Source organism: Chinchilla lanigera, unplaced genomic scaffold (genome assembly GCF_000276665.1).
Source record: "Chinchilla lanigera isolate Chin_1 unplaced genomic scaffold, ChiLan1.0 scaffold00042, whole genome shotgun sequence".
Taxonomy (NCBI): Eukaryota; Metazoa; Chordata; class Mammalia; order Rodentia; family Chinchillidae; genus Chinchilla; species Chinchilla lanigera.
The window spans coordinates 496931-507702 of record NW_004955443.1 but is presented as its reverse complement, the minus strand read 5'-3'; the positions used below and the strand labels follow the sequence as shown (position 1 = coordinate 507702).

General features: G+C 37.4%; 1 protein-coding gene across 6 annotated transcripts in view; it reads right to left on the bottom strand.

The window, feature by feature from the left end:
- The window catches only part of Txk (TXK tyrosine kinase), an 82599-nt gene that overhangs the window by 48995 nt on the left and 22832 nt on the right, over nt 1-10772 (bottom strand). The window lies entirely within an intron of this gene.

Genomic DNA, 10772 nt, shown 5'->3' with positions numbered 1-10772 from the left:
GCTGGGAGAGGCTACACGCCCCACCCCCAGCCAGAGAAGTCCCTGGGGCTTCTGAGTGAGGACCTGCTCTCTGCATGGATGCAGGGAGGGGAGAGACTCAGTCTGTAATGGCGGCGGGGTCCTGGGTCGCCCACTCTGCCCTCAGGAAGTTGCTGGGAAATACCTGGCTCTGTCCACGAGTGTCAGCTGGGAACCGTGGCAGCGTGAGCAAAGCACGGATTTGAGCCACAGGACCAGCAGCTCCTGGAGCACTTGCTCACTCAGCGCAGGGTGCGCGGGCACAGGGAGAGTCACATTGGGGTTCTTTCTTTCTTCAAATTCACCTAACCCTTTTCTATCTTTGATCATTGTTTTCTCTGCATTAAACATATTATTAAATGACTAGAATATCTGACACAGCAAACATAACTAAGTAACATAAGGTAAACATATAGTTTGATATGACCATACCTTGTCAGTAATTAAGTTATTCAGAAAAAAGAGGAAAATGATAGAAAGGACAGAGAGAAAAATTGAAAAGCTTCATTTCAAGACTAGAGAATTTTAAACTTAGTCAAATACTGCCTGAAATTCTGTTTCAGGAAGGAAGAATGAGTACATAACTATGCATTGAATCATTGTGGGTGGACCAAATGGCTGAAACCGCTGGAGGATAGAACGCACCTCTATATATGCTCTCCTCCCTGACATCCAGTCATGGACAGCTGCCTCTAAATTAGAATGGTCAGCTATCTCGAATACTAATGTCATCAAACTGAAAGTAAACTTCATAAAAGATGAGCCACAGAGAACCTGAGGTGATCACAGATGATCCTAGACAAAGTAATTTGAACACTCCCTAGTAGGAACAAGAGTAACCACACTGTTACATGGTGAACAGCACTCAGGACTTTTTAATGAATATTAACATTGCAGGGAAGAATTTTAAGAGGAGTCTAAGATCTCTTGTTCTAGAAAGAGAAATTCCTTCAGAATAAATGAGGCAGCTTTAAAGACATAGGAACCAGCTTAAAGGGATTCCCAATGGTTAGGTTGCGACATTTGAATGTTAAAAGGAGAATAATGATTATAATACACTAAAATAAGCTGAATCTGTAAAAACCTACAAGCACACAAAGATACTCAAAAAGAGAAAATTTAACATAAATTGCATTTTTAAAATAATGTTTTTTCACCTGCTATTGTGTTGATGTTAATTTTGTTACTTTGTATTTATTTATTATGATAATAAATAAGTAAATATGCTAATTTTTAAAATATAAATTAGAATTGTATCTACTTGTGGAAATCCTTAGAATGGGGCTGGGGATTTAGCTCAGCGGCAAAAGCGCCTGCCTGGCAAGCGCAAGGTCGTGAGTTCGGTTCCCGGTACTGGAGAAAAAAAACAAAAAAAAAAAAAAAGAAAGAAAAAAAGAAATCCTTAGAATGATTTCAAAGTAGTAACTAGAAAGCAGAGAGACGTATGTGACAAATTTAGGATCCTTTAAAATAATGCAGAATTCTATTAAATAATAAACAGATTCAATAAGTGTAATTTAAGAGAAGTTAGGACTATGGTATTTCAAATTTCATCTATTTAAATCAGATACAAAAAAATTAAAAAGAGGGTTTTTTTAATAGGTAAGGCTATAACATATACTTCACCAGCATTTGTCATAAGACTAATATAAAAAATGTAGGCATAGGAGTTAGGGCAGGGCTCCTACGCACATTTTAAAAATCTAGGTTACCATTACCCAGCCACTGGGGAAGCACAAACTGGTGCCCTATGCCCTGTGGATGTTGTGGGGTGAGCCTTAGTCTGGGTCATCATTAGCCAGCTGCCCGGGGAACTTAGATCAATGTGCTGCACCCTGTGGACATTGTGAGTTGTACCTGAGTTCAGGGCACCATTCCCCAGCTCCAGGGGAACTCAAACTGGTGCCCCACACCCCATGGTTATTGCAGGTTGCGATGCAAGTTAGTCTGAGCTGCCATTACCCAGCCATCAGGGAAACTCAGACTGGTGCCCTGTGCTCCACAGACATTGTGGATGATGCCTGAAACTCTGGAAGCCCCTGGAGCTCTCAGTCATCTGCCTAGGGAACTCAGACAGGTGTTCCAAGTCTCACTGACATTGTCAGTTTTGTCTGAGGCCCTGAAGAGACAGGTACACCCCCATCAGCTGCCAAGGACCCTAATCCAGCACCACATGTTCTACTGACATTATGGGTCAGCCTGAGGCCTGGGTGCCCTCAGTCAACTGCCTGAGGACCCTGGTCCCAAAGGCCAGCATTCTGTTGCCATCAGGGCACTCATCTGAGCTGGGCATTCCAGAAACTGCCTGGGGATCTTGGACCTGGTGGGACACCTCCTACTGCCATTGTGAGGCAAGCCTGACAACCAGGTAATCTAGGGACCCTAGAGATTTTCTGGTGAGCTTCCCAGGGAGGGTAAGGCCCAGCACGTTACCTCCAACATCCACAATAACAAGACGAAGGACCAAAATGCAATCTCAGAACTCCACTCCAACCAGAAAAAATCCAGGATGCAGCAACATAGGAGAACTCGAAAGTCATACACCTGAAATCTCTGAAATGATAGCAACTGAAGTAAAGAAACAATTCCATAAAGCCATAGAACAAATCAGATCACAAATAATCTCTCAGGTTAAAAATGAAATAATAATAATAATGAAAGAATTGCTCACCACATCTAAACAGCACATACATAAAAAAAAAGAGGAGCATAGAAAAATAATGGAAATGTTAACTGAACAATATAGGAAAAAACTAGAATGCATGAAACAGATTCATACAGGTATCAAGTAAATCAAAACCTCCATTGAAAGCTGGCAAAATCATCTGAATGAAGCTGAAGATAAACTTTCAGATCTTAAAGACAGCATTGCAGCTAATGAGTGTGAAAGGAAAGATCTCTTAAAAATTACAAGGAACCAGGAAATAATTCAACAGCTGCAAGACAATGCAAACAGAAACAATGTAAGACTGATAGGCATCAACAAACAGCAAGAGTCAACACAAATGACATAAGTAGACTATTTACAGAAGTAATAGCAGAAAATTTCCCAAGTATGGAAAAAGAATCTGCCATATAGGTAAGTGAGGCATATAGAACTCCAACAAGCCATAACCAAAATAAAACTACACCGAGACATGTAATAATCAAGATCCCAGAAATCCAGCAGAAGGATAGAATATTAAAAGTTGTTAGAGAAAAGAAACAGATCAACTATAAAGGAAAGCCTATCAGAATCACGGCAGATTTCTCAACACAAACCATCAGATCAAGAGCTTGGAGTGAAGTACCAGGTCCTGAAACAAAACAACTTCCAACCCAGACTACTGTATCCTGCAAAACTATCCTTAAAATTTAATGGAGAAATAAAATACTTACACGACAAAGAACAACTGAAGAACTTCATGAGCACCAAAGCAACCCTACAAAGAGTACCAAAAGACATTCTAGAAAGAGATAAAAATGACTGTAATTTCAAGAAAAACAATAGAAGAGAACAACCTAGCAGAGAAAGCAATTAAACAGAGAGTAAAAGTAGGAAACCAACAGCAAGTCAATGACATGATAAAGACAAGCCAATGTGTAACAGTTGTAACCATTAATGTAAATGGCCTCAGTTCACCAATCGAAAGAAACAGACTGGCAGCGTGGATTAAGAAACAAAATATGTTAAATTACAATTTGTTATAAATTATAATAAGTTATTATAAATAAATAATTTATAATATTTATTATAAATAAATAATTATAATATGTTATTTATTATAAATAAATAATCCAATAATATGCCATATAAAAAACACATTTAACTCAAAAGGAAATCCATAAACTGAAAGTCAAAGGTTGGAAAACAATTCTCTATGTGACAGGAACCCAGAAAAAAGCAGGGGTAACTATTTTGATTGCAGACAATGCGAACTTCAAACCAAGTACAATCAAAAAAGATAAAGAAGGTCACTACATAATGGCTAGGGGAAAACTTCATGAGGAAGAGATAACAATCATAAATATGTATGCACCTAACATGGGGGCACCCAAATATATAAGACAAACCTTAACAGATATGAAAAACCAAATAACTAATAACACTACTGTAATGGGGGACCTTAACACCCCATTGACACAAAGAGATAGGTCAACTGGACAAAAAATCAGCAGAGAAATAACAGAACTGAACAAAACTTATGAACAAATGGACATAACATATTTACAAAGTGTTCTACCCCACAACATCAGAATACACATTCTTCTCAGCTGCACATGGGATGTTCTCTAAAATAGAACACATACTAGCCCATAAAAAGCGCTTAACTAAATGCAAAGGAACTGAAATTATCCCATGCACACTGTCTGACCATAGTGCAATGAAACTGGAAATTAATGACAAAAGGAAACACAAAAACTCCATAAACACATGGATGTTAAATAACAGCCTCCTGAACAACCAATGGTTCACAAATGAAATTAAAGAAGAAATTAAACAGTATCTATAAACAAATGAAACTATAAATACAACTTACCAAAATCTGTGGGATGTGATGAAAGCAGTCCTCAGAGGGATGTTTATACTGGTAAACTCACACATGAGGAAAACAGAATGAGAAAAAATAAACAGCATAATGCTGCACCTCAAATTTTAGAAAAAGAAGAACAAGTCAAGCCCAAAGCCCAGAGAAGGGAGGAGATAATAAAGATGAGGATGGAAATTAATGCAACTGAGATAAAGAAAACACTACAAAGAATTAACGAGTCAAAGAGTTTTTTTAAAGAATAAATAAAATTGATAAACCCCTAGATAACCTTACCAAAAAAAGGAAAGAAAAAACTCAAATTCATTCAATAAGAAATGGAAAGGGTGAAATCACTACAGATCCTATAGAAATTCATATCATCAAGACCTACCTTGAAAATCTTTACTCCTATAGGATGGAAAATACAGAAGAAATGGATAGATTTATAGATAAGTATGAATTACCAAAGTTGAATCAAGAAGAAATAAAAATCCTGAATAACCCAATATCAATTACTGAAATTGAAAATGTGATTAAAAATCTACCAACAAAGAAAAGTCCAGGTCCTAATGGATTCACAGCTGAATTCTACAAGGAATTCAGACAAGATTTAATGCCAATCTTCTCAAACTCTTCAATGAAATTGAAAAAGAAGCAATTCTCCCCAACACATTTCTGGAGGCAAGTATTATACTGATACCAAAGCCAGAGAAAGACCCAACCAAGAAAGAGAACTATAGACCAATCTAACTAATGAACATAAATGCAAAGATACTCAATAAAATATTAGCAAACAGAATGAAGATAATCACCAAGAAGATTACACCATGACCAAGGGAGATTTATCCCAGGGATACAGGAATGGTTAAATATACACAAATCAAATAATGTAATACACCAATCGGTAGAGCCAAAGACAAAAACCACATGATCATCCCAAGAGATGCAGAAAAAGCTTTTGACAAAGTCCAGCATACATTCATGATGAAAACCCTACAGACAATAGGGATAGATGATCTTTAGCTCAATCTGATCAAAGCCATCTACAACAAACCAACAGCCAACATCATACTAAATGAACAAAAACTGAAAGCTTTCACTTTAAAATCAGGAACAAGACAAAGATGCCCACTATTCAACATAGTTCTAGAAACACTAGCCAGAGCAATTAGACAAGAGAGAGAAATAAAAGGAATAAGGATAGGAAAGGAAGAAGTGAAATTAACATTATTCGCAGATGATGTGATACTACTCTACATGGAAGACCCCAAAACTCCACCAAAAGACTCCTAGAATTAATCAACAAATTCAGTAGCATAGCTGGATACAAAGTCAACACCCAAAAATCAATAGCATTCATATACACAAGCAACAAACTGCATGGGAAATACTTCAAAGAATAGACAGCTGGGATCTCATCTTATTGAAAAGTTTTGCACATGTAGAGAAATCACCAACAGAGTAAAAAGGAAACCCACAAATTAGGAAAAAATTTTAGCTGACTGTCCCTCAGACAAAGGACTTCTATCTAGAAATATAAGGAGCTAAAAAAAATCAGTCCCCCAAATTTTAAAGACCTAATCCAAAAATGGGCATCTGAGATGAATACATACTTCTCAGATAAAGAAATACAAATGGCAAATACATACACGAGAAAATGTTCAACAACATTGGTCATTTGAGAAATGCAAATTAAAACAGCACTGAGATTGCATCTCACTCCAGAGAGAATGGCTATCATCAAGAAATCAACCAAAAACAAATGTTGGCAAGGCTGTGGGGAAAAAGGAACCCTTCTTCACTGTTGGTGGGAGTGTAGACTGGAGCAACCCCTGTGGAATTCCGTCAGTAAACTAAGACTAGAGGTCCCATTTAACCCAGCTATTTCCCTTTTGGGTATTTTTCCAGAAGAACTACAAACATCATGCCACAGCGATATATGTGCACCCATGTTTATAGCTGCTCAATTTGTAATAGCTAAATCATGGAAGCAACCCAAATGCCCATCCACTGAGCAATGGATAAAAACATGTATTATTTTTACCTAATGGAATATTATTCAGCTATAAAGAAAGATAAACTTGAGGCTTTCGTAGGTAAGTGGATGCAACTAGAATCTATACTCATAAGTGAAATAAATCAGACTCGCATGTGTAAATATGGAATTGTCTCACTAGTTTAGGAACCTGAAATACTAAATAAAATCTGAAAGTTATTATAGATACTGTGAAAGGGAAAGAAACTGTTCAAAGGGAGGGAACAACTGGGATGAGGGAAAAGAGAGAAAGAAACACACAAACACATAGGGTGACTGAGAGAGTCATACTAACAACTTCTATTGCTTTATTGAAATGAACAGTTAATGTTTAATATTTTAATCAATCTTAAATGCCTATATTTGTTTAACTGAGTATCCAATCTGAAGATAACAATATGTAATACAATATCTATTGTCAATTTTCTATCACCTTGTCTGAATCTCTGTATTGCTTCTATTGTTTGGGTGCTGTTTTGTTTATGTCTGTTTGTTTGTTAATATGTTTTTGATCTTTATCTTTAAAAATAAAAAAAGAAAAAATCTAGCATGTCCAGTTATGATCTAGTTGAAATTATCTGTGTATCCTTTAGCCTCAAGTTCCCTGACCAATCCCAGATTGCTGATCAATAACAGTACTATGCTCTTGAATTTTTTTTTACCTAGGAACTCTAGTAGTTCCAAGAAGATAAATCTGTTCCCTTAGTGGCTTTCTAACTCTGAGAAAGTGAAGGATTCATTGTAGAGATGAGATAAGTCAGACTTGTATTTCTATAAAGTTCAAGACAGTCAATGTGCAATTTGCTTCATGGCAAGGAAATCTAGTGTATTCAATTTTCACCTGATTTTGAACAGATAATTAATTTTAAATTTGTTACTTGAAATTGAATAGAATTTGACTAATTTTAAAATGATATTCATACAGATAAAAACACTTAATTTTCCTTATTTATAAGTTTAATTCATTGGGTTTCCAGGATTATTCTAAAGACTTACATTGGGCTTATTATAATTGTAAATTTACCCTGTCAAGCATGTGAAATATTTAAAAGATAATTGAATATATTCAGTTTACTAATGCAAATTAAATATTTTAAGAAATGTAATTAATTGAATTTATAAAGAAGATGGACTGTTTAAAGATATTTTCTATGTTAAGAGTGAATGAAGATGATTATTCTTATTTATTTAACTCAAATATATATGTATAACAAGATTTACGTGTTGAATTTGAAAGCATGCTGAAAACTAGGTTTTTACATTGCAATGTTAAGAATTTGGATATGACTCTAAAGTGAAAGTAGCCATAAATCTCTGTGTACCTAGGTTCCCTTGAGATATCAGAAGAGGGGCTGGGGATTTAACTCAGTGGCAAAGCGCCCGCCTGGCAAGCGCAAGGTCGTGAGTTTGGTTCCCGTTACCGGAGAAAAAAACAAAAAAAAAGAGATATCAGAAGAACACATTGAGCTTGGCATGGTGGCACATGCCTGTAACCCCAGTGCTATGAGAGGCTGAGGCAGGAAGATCACAAGTTCAAAGTCAGCCTGAGCAATGTAGCAAGCCCCTGTCCCAAAATAAAATATAAGAAGAGCTGGGGATGTGGCTCCATGTGAAGGGCCTGGACACAACCCCAGTACCACAAGCTTTTTTTAAGTGCACACTGACACCCCATCTCTCCCCAGTCACCCACTTCACACTCTTCCCATCTTCAGTCCTCATGTGACTTCCAAAGAATGGTCTTTCCCAGCCCAAGGTTCCCGTCTACACTTTATCCTCTTCCTCACTGTTTTCTCCCGGTATCCTACGCTGCTTACTGATGCAAATTAAATATGCCAAGAACGGTAATCACCTGAGCTTGTAAAGGGCTAACTGCTAAAGGACATTTACTCCTTCCACTCTCTCTTCATAGTGCTACAGTTTGGAGTTATATATTTGTTTTTAATGGCTGTTTCTCAATGAAACTCTAAGTTCCATAAGACAGAGAAGGTCCTGTGTTGCACTGTCGTGATTAGAGCACTGACATCTGCTAGTCCTGACTATATACACTAAGCACAGACAGAACAAATGCAGTGACCCCAGCAGGGGCAGGGGCTAGAGTAATGAAGGTCCACTTTACACCTATAATATTCAGCAAGAAGGACCAAACTATGAATGCCTGGCCTGTTAATTTCACAGATCACAGAAACAGTAATAATCACTAGCATGATTATTTAATCACTAGCATTTACTACGTGCCATATGAGACAAGCATGATTGTCTCTACTTTTTAGATCATCAGAGGTCTTGATCACTCAGAAGCACTGGGCTACTTTGCCTAGAATCAAAGCACTGGTGAGTGGTGGTGCTGGGTTTGAACCACACTACTCCCATTTCTAAGTCCACAGTTCAGTACTTCACCCAGGACAGCACTTTTTGTATTGTCATTAGTACGGTCCTTGGCACATAGTATGTGATCAATAGATTTTAGAGATTAAGAATAACTTTTATGTTGATATTTAATAGATCCATTTAAAAAAATGAAATTAAAAATGAATCTTCCCAAAATTGAAATCACTAAAAAGGATGATTTTAAAAAATCATATAAAGCAAGGCCCAAAGCAATGAAATGGCAATCCTAACCCCAGAGTAGCTTAATTCAAATGGTCCAATATCTACAGTAGAAATAATCTGTTACCCTCAGAGGCCCACTCTAAAAGGGAAAATGGTGAGCAATGTAATTAATAAAGGAAGGAAAGAAAGTAACATTGCCGAGGAGTGAGTGCCTATTCACCAACCAGCGGGCGCTGTGTTAGGAACTATCACATACATCTCCTTCAATTGTCTGGAAAATCACAACTAGGGTCAGGATATGGAAAGAAGTCTTATCTTTCTTATTTTTCTTAGCAGATTTCCACACAAAATCTCTTGTGACCTGGCCTTTCGAGAGACCTGTTGTGTTGGTCACCTTCAGCTGAAAGTAGCAATGAGATCCCCATAAGGAGTGCTTGAGTAACAGTAGGTAACTGTGGACCTCTTCCAAGGAAGGTGGCTCAGCCACCCGAGGCCTGGTTTACTGGAAACTGAAATCCTGGGGCAGGACTGAAGGATTCAAGTCAGCTGAGAGGATGTGGCAGGGAGAAGAGAGAAGAGACCTTGTGGTAAAGCTTAGAAGATGGCCAGGGAGAGAGAACAGATATGGCTACTGGAGAAGTCTGGCAAAGTAGTATTAGAGGTATCATGTACGTATGTTATCAGCTTTCCTTTGCTAGAGTCTACATTATTCACCAAAGCTTTTGGAATCGTTTCTGTTTCAGGCTGAGAGGTACTGACTTTTGACTTGCAGCTGGGCTTACATTAGTACCAAGGCCAGACAAAGTTCTCTCATTCCTTTGTATCTGATTCCTAGCTTTCAATAAACTCCTGTCTTAATACTGCAGCTCACATCACCTACTGTCTACTGCTAGAAGCGTATGTTAGGGAGGATGCTCAAACTGAAATTCCAAATTTAAAAAAGACTCAGCACTCAACTCTGCCACTTTCTACCTGTAAATTAATCCTCCCACCTGCAGAACGATGATCTCAAAAAAAAAAAAAATCATAAAGACCACTCCCATCTTCCAAATCTATATTTGTAATAAAAACAGATTTCAAGGAAAACTTTAATGAAGATGCCTCATTTTCTTCCAAAGTACAGCAAGAGCCTAGCTCTTATCTTTTCTAAAACATATCAAAACATGAGCCGAAATGTGGTAATTTGTCTACATAGTAAATCTAACTTATCATTCATTGAAAATCGAATGTCATTTTTAAAAGTAAATGTTTCATTTAGGACTTATAATAAAGCAAGTACTATTTAAGTGTTTAGCTTCACAGTGTCACTGTTTTTAAAAAAAGTGGCCAGGAGCCAGGCATGATGCTGCACATCTGTAATCCCAGCACTTGGGAGGCTGAGACAGGAGGATTATTGCGAGTTTGAGACCAGTCTGGGCTACAAAGTGAACTCCAGACCAGCCTGAACTGCATAAGCGTGACCTTGTCTCAAAAAGACAAGATAAAAAAAAAAAAGTGGCCTTAAAAAACGAAACAAGTTCAAGAAAAAGAAGTTCATGCATCAACCATGATAAGGATCAGAGCTCTCTTTACTGAAAAATTTTCCAGCTGTGTTACTTTCTTTCCCTTTTACAGACTGAAGTAGTATCTACATTTTTGAGCTGCCAGAATATCCCAGA